A 4,924-nucleotide genomic window follows, 5' to 3' on the forward strand; every position below is an offset into this window, starting at 1 on the left:
GCCTCCAAAACTGTGGGAAAGTGAATTTCTGTTGTTTAACCCACCCATGCTGTGGTGTTTCGCTGTAACAGGCTGAGCTAATTCACACATACTTGGTCCTCATTGGAAAAATGACATTATTGGTCCACTGCTGCCGCCTCCTTCTTCTGCCGCTCCTGGTGCTGCCTGTGTGCTCGTCCGGCGAGGACCTGGTACCTCTGTTGTGACTCCGGTGCTCGCCATGGCCGACAAAAAGCCCAAGGAAGAAGTCAAGACTGAGAACAACAATCATATAATTTGAAGGTGGCGGGGCAGGATGGTTCTGTGGTGCAGTTTAAGATTAAGAGGCATACACCACTAACTAAACTAATGAAAGCCTATTGTGAACGACAGGGTTTGTCAATGAGGCAGATCAGATTCCGATTTGATGGGCAGCCAATCAATGAATCAGACACACCTGCACAGTTGGACATGGAGGATGAAGATAGGATTGATGTGTTCCAGCAGCAGACGCGCGGTGTCTACTGAAAAGGGAACCCGCTGCTTACTCCAGAACTCTGTCCTTACAGACCAAGAGCACATTCTCAACTAGAACACTGCGATTGGGTTCCATCACATCCTGACTACTGCAGCACAGTTCTCTCTATTCGTTCATTTCCCCTCCCCCATTCCTTTATTGTACATAAAGTAACTGGTGTATGTGCACAATATATATTGCATTTTTTCTTTTCTTTCTCCCTCCTCTTTTTGTAAAACTAAATGGCCAATGGTATGTTTTCATTGACATCAAATTGAGATGGAATGGGGAAAAATCCTGGTTCTGTGAAAATATCCCCTTTCTCCATGAGTGGCGTGCTCATTCAGCTCTTATCTTTATATTCCAGTAAGTTATTTTGCTGTCACTGTTTTAACAACAACAACAACAACAACAAAAAAACCAACAACATAAAAATCCTTGCATACCTTGTTTGATTGGAGAATTTTAATGTTTTTCATTGATCATTGTAAAACCAAGGACAATACTTTTTTGTACGTAGCTGTTACATGTAGGGCGATCTGTCTTTAAGTAGCGGTAAATTACTCTTAAAAAAATGAATCCTATATAGTTTTCCCTTCAAGTCAAGTATATTGTTGTTTAAATAAATTTGTTGTTTAAAATAAAAAAAGAAAAATGAAATTATTTTCTTCTCATGCCACTAATAAAAGCCAATTACATATGTACTAAAGATTTAAGTATGAAAACAAAACTTGAAAACGTATGGTAGATAATATAAGTTATAGTTATGATCTTGATGTCAGCAAAGATCCCTTAAATCTGATGAAAAGGGTAATCATACTGGAAATTGTTGGTAATTTTGATTACAGTAGAATTTAAAACTTCTGTTTATAAAGAAAGTCAAGAGACATTATTACATGGAAAAACAACAAAGCATTAGTATTCAGAATACAGTTTTTTTCTGAAGTCATATTATGAACAAGTGAAAGCAAAAGGAAAAAAAAATTCCAGAGGAAAATATCCAAAATACATGAATCTAGAGGAACTATAAACAGTCAATGAACACAGCAAAAGTGTCCAGGCTTGTTGGTGTTCAAAAAAGTACAAATTAAAATCCTAGCAACATGTTATTTCTTACACATCAGATTGGCAAGCCTGCTACAGTCTGCTAACACTAAATGCTGGCAAAATATGTGGGATGCATATGTGGGATGGGCTGATCTTTCCTGTAGCACTGGTGGGGATGTGCTTGTGCAACCACTTTGGAGAGCAACTTGGTTTTACACGGTGAGGGTGATGGTGCGTCTACCCACAGCTCTGATCTTTCCTACTTATTTTGTGCCGCAGAGGAAGTTGCACGTGTACATCAGGAGTCAGACACGAGAATGTTCACAGCAGCACTGGTGGTATTTGCCAAGAACCAGGAAGAGCACAATGTTCATGAAAATTAGAATGGATAATAAATTGGAGGATAATCATAACACGAAATGCCATACAGTGGTGAACATAAGAGAACCACAGCTATATGTTTCAGCACACGTAAATCTCAAATGTATACTGAATTGCGGTCACATAAAGCATTGCATTCACATCCATTTTTAAAACATGTAAATGTACCAGTGCTTCTTTAAAGATAAAATATGTAACAGAGGCAATAAAATGAGAAAGGAATTATAAACATGAAAAAGAAGAGAAACGAATTCAGCTGGAGATGCATCAAAGGTTCTGGAAATCCACATTTGTCTTTTATTTCTAAGACAGTGTGCCATATACCTGGGTGTTCACCTTGTTTCTCTTTATGACATATGTTCCAAACATATACATCCACACAAAGGTCTTCTAAAGTTCATGGAAAATATACACTATCTCTTAATTCCATTTTTCAATGAATTTTTAAATTACCTTAAATATCCAATTAAGAATATGTAGGGGCCTGTGCTGTGGCATAGTGGGTAAAACCGCTCCCTGCAGTGCCGGCATCCCATATGGGTGCCGGTTCAAGTCCCAGCTGCTCCATTTCCGATCCACCTCTCTGCTTTGGCCTGGGAAAGCAGTAGAAAATGACCCAAGTCCTTGGGGCCCTGCACCCGCATGGGAGACCCAGAAGAAGCTCCTGGCTCCTGGCTTCGGATCAGTGCAGCTCCGGCCGTTGTGGCCAATTGAGGAGTGAACCAGCAGATGGAAGACCTCTCTCTCTCTCTCTCTCTCTCTCTCTCTCTGCCTCTTTCTCTCTCTCTGCCTCTCCTTCTCTGTGTAACTATGACTTTCAAATAAATAAATAAATTGTTAAAAAAATGTGTAGCTAAATATACATAGGTTCGTTCATACAGAACATACCAATTTAAAAAAAAAAGATTTATTTATTAATTTGAAAGGCAGAGTTACAGAGAGGCAGAGGCAGAGAAAAAGTCTTCCATCTTCTGGCTCACTCCCCAAATGATCGCAACGGCCAGAGCTGGGCCATTCCAAAGGCAGGAGCCAGGAGCTTCTTCTGAGTCTCCCATGCAGGTGCAGGGGCCCAAGGACCTGGGCCATCCTCCATTGGGCCATCTTTCACTGCTTTCCGAGGCCATAGCAGAGAGCTAGATCGGAAGTAGAGCAGCCAGGACTAGAACCAGCGCCCATATGGGATGCTGGCACTGCAGATGGCAGTTTACTGGCTATGCCACAGCGCCAGCCCCATTCATTTTTTAGTATGCCTGTAATATTTCACAATAGAACTAAAAACAATGAAAGGAAAAAAGTGAATTAAGTTTCCAGTCAATATATAAAGTTTCCGATAAAAGCTATGCCAGTTGGTTCTCACACCTTGTATTTCTTCCCCAAGCCTGGAATTCACCCTGTCCTGTGGCTTTATACAAATATAATACCCAGAAGGCCGTGGTGGGAACACACTCCTCCAGGCCCACAATCGCACACACAGATTGCAGCCTGTGTTGTCAGGCCTCCTTCCTCTTCTACAGCAGAAAGAGGGGACGCTGGGGACGAAACTCAGCATTGAAGAGAACCATCTTGATTTCCTTCCAGGTCTGAGAGAGAAGGCTCAGGCACTGGGCAGGCACATTTCCCAGAGCCTAGGGAAAGCTGGCCTGCTGTGGTGAAGGCATGTGTGGATCTGACCTTCAGAGAGCAGCATCAGGCACATCGAACGAGCTCAACTCTTCGGAGAACCCTCTTTCCCTTTAACGTTGCTAAAAATGGAATCAGCTGCAAACAGTGTGTGACTGTGTACACTAATTTGCGTAAAGCTTACCGGCAGTAACATTTAGCCAGAAACGTAGTATGGTCCGGGATCAAAATATTATTTTTAAGATGAAATAGAACAACATCTGGCAAGCCAGTGAAACCCCTGGGACTAGCGAACCTTTTAAAAACTTTGCTTTCTCCCAAGACACCGCTCCAAGCCCTCTCAAGGCTATACAAGGTTTTGCAGTAGTTTGCCATGCTGGAGGTAAAAACACATCACTCACTCAGCCGTAGGCGTGGCCCCCAGGGACTGCCTGTTACTAACAGGATCATGTCCCGCTTAAAGCAGAGTCCAGTGAAATCCAAGAGAACTGGGTGTCTTGTTAGAGAGATTAGAGTTTGAGGAGTCTACCTCTTCCTTCCACAGCTTTTTTTCCCTTGTGAATTGAGACCACATGACAACAGAACAACCTACATGTAAGCTTTTTACTAAACACAATTTTTGACATGATCTGTCTGTCTTTGGCTCACAATTCAGTCTACTTTCTGCTAACAAAGACTCACATTTAGATGTTTTAAATTATAGGAACTGGAAAAGCTAGGAGTCCGGCCCATCAGCTGTAATAAATTTGTATCAATTCTAGGAACTGGGAAGCTTTTAAAGAAAGAAAAGCTCTTTGAATTTTCTCCCGGTTATTCATGTGCGTCACTGGATGTAATAAAATCATACCACACTGTGTTTCATTTTGTCACAATGAATGCTGCCTGTGATGGGCATGCCATGACGTGCCCAGGTAATGGAAGGAGCTGGAGTAGAGTCTGTATTTAATGCAAACCTGGTAAGTGGTTAGCATGGCTCACACCTTAAGCTGGTTTGGATTACTTACCCAACCTCTTCATTGTTTCCCCGATATGTACAATACAAATGTATTAGGGGATATTTTAAAGAAAAGGAGAGAGAAAAATGGATTTAAAAAAAGGAAGGAAGGAGGAAGGGCAGAAGGAATAAAGACAGAAAGAGGTGAAGGCAAAGAGGGGGACGAAGTAGGCGAGGGAGGCAGAGGAGGAGAAAACAAGAGTAACATCTCTTCAACCATCCGAGCTAAGCTGGTGCAGGACGGGAGGAAGCTGCCAGGGACACAGGTTCCTCCCATGGATGAAGCATCAAGCAAATCATCTTCACTTGCTTTCTCCTAAAAGAAATTATTTTAGAAATGTGTAACTCAAATTTAGGACTTGTCCATGCTAGGCTGATTAACATCT

At 41.9% G+C, this 4,924-nt stretch overlaps 1 pseudogene; it reads left to right on the plus strand.

The window, feature by feature from the left end:
• Positions 1-220: 220 nt before the first annotated feature.
• LOC133769554 (small ubiquitin-related modifier 2-like) lies at positions 221-507 on the plus strand (annotated as a pseudogene).
• The last annotated feature ends 4,417 nt before the right edge of the window (positions 508-4,924 follow it).

Source organism: Lepus europaeus, chromosome 11, assembly GCF_033115175.1.
Source record: "Lepus europaeus isolate LE1 chromosome 11, mLepTim1.pri, whole genome shotgun sequence".
Classification (NCBI taxonomy): domain Eukaryota; kingdom Metazoa; phylum Chordata; class Mammalia; order Lagomorpha; family Leporidae; genus Lepus; species Lepus europaeus.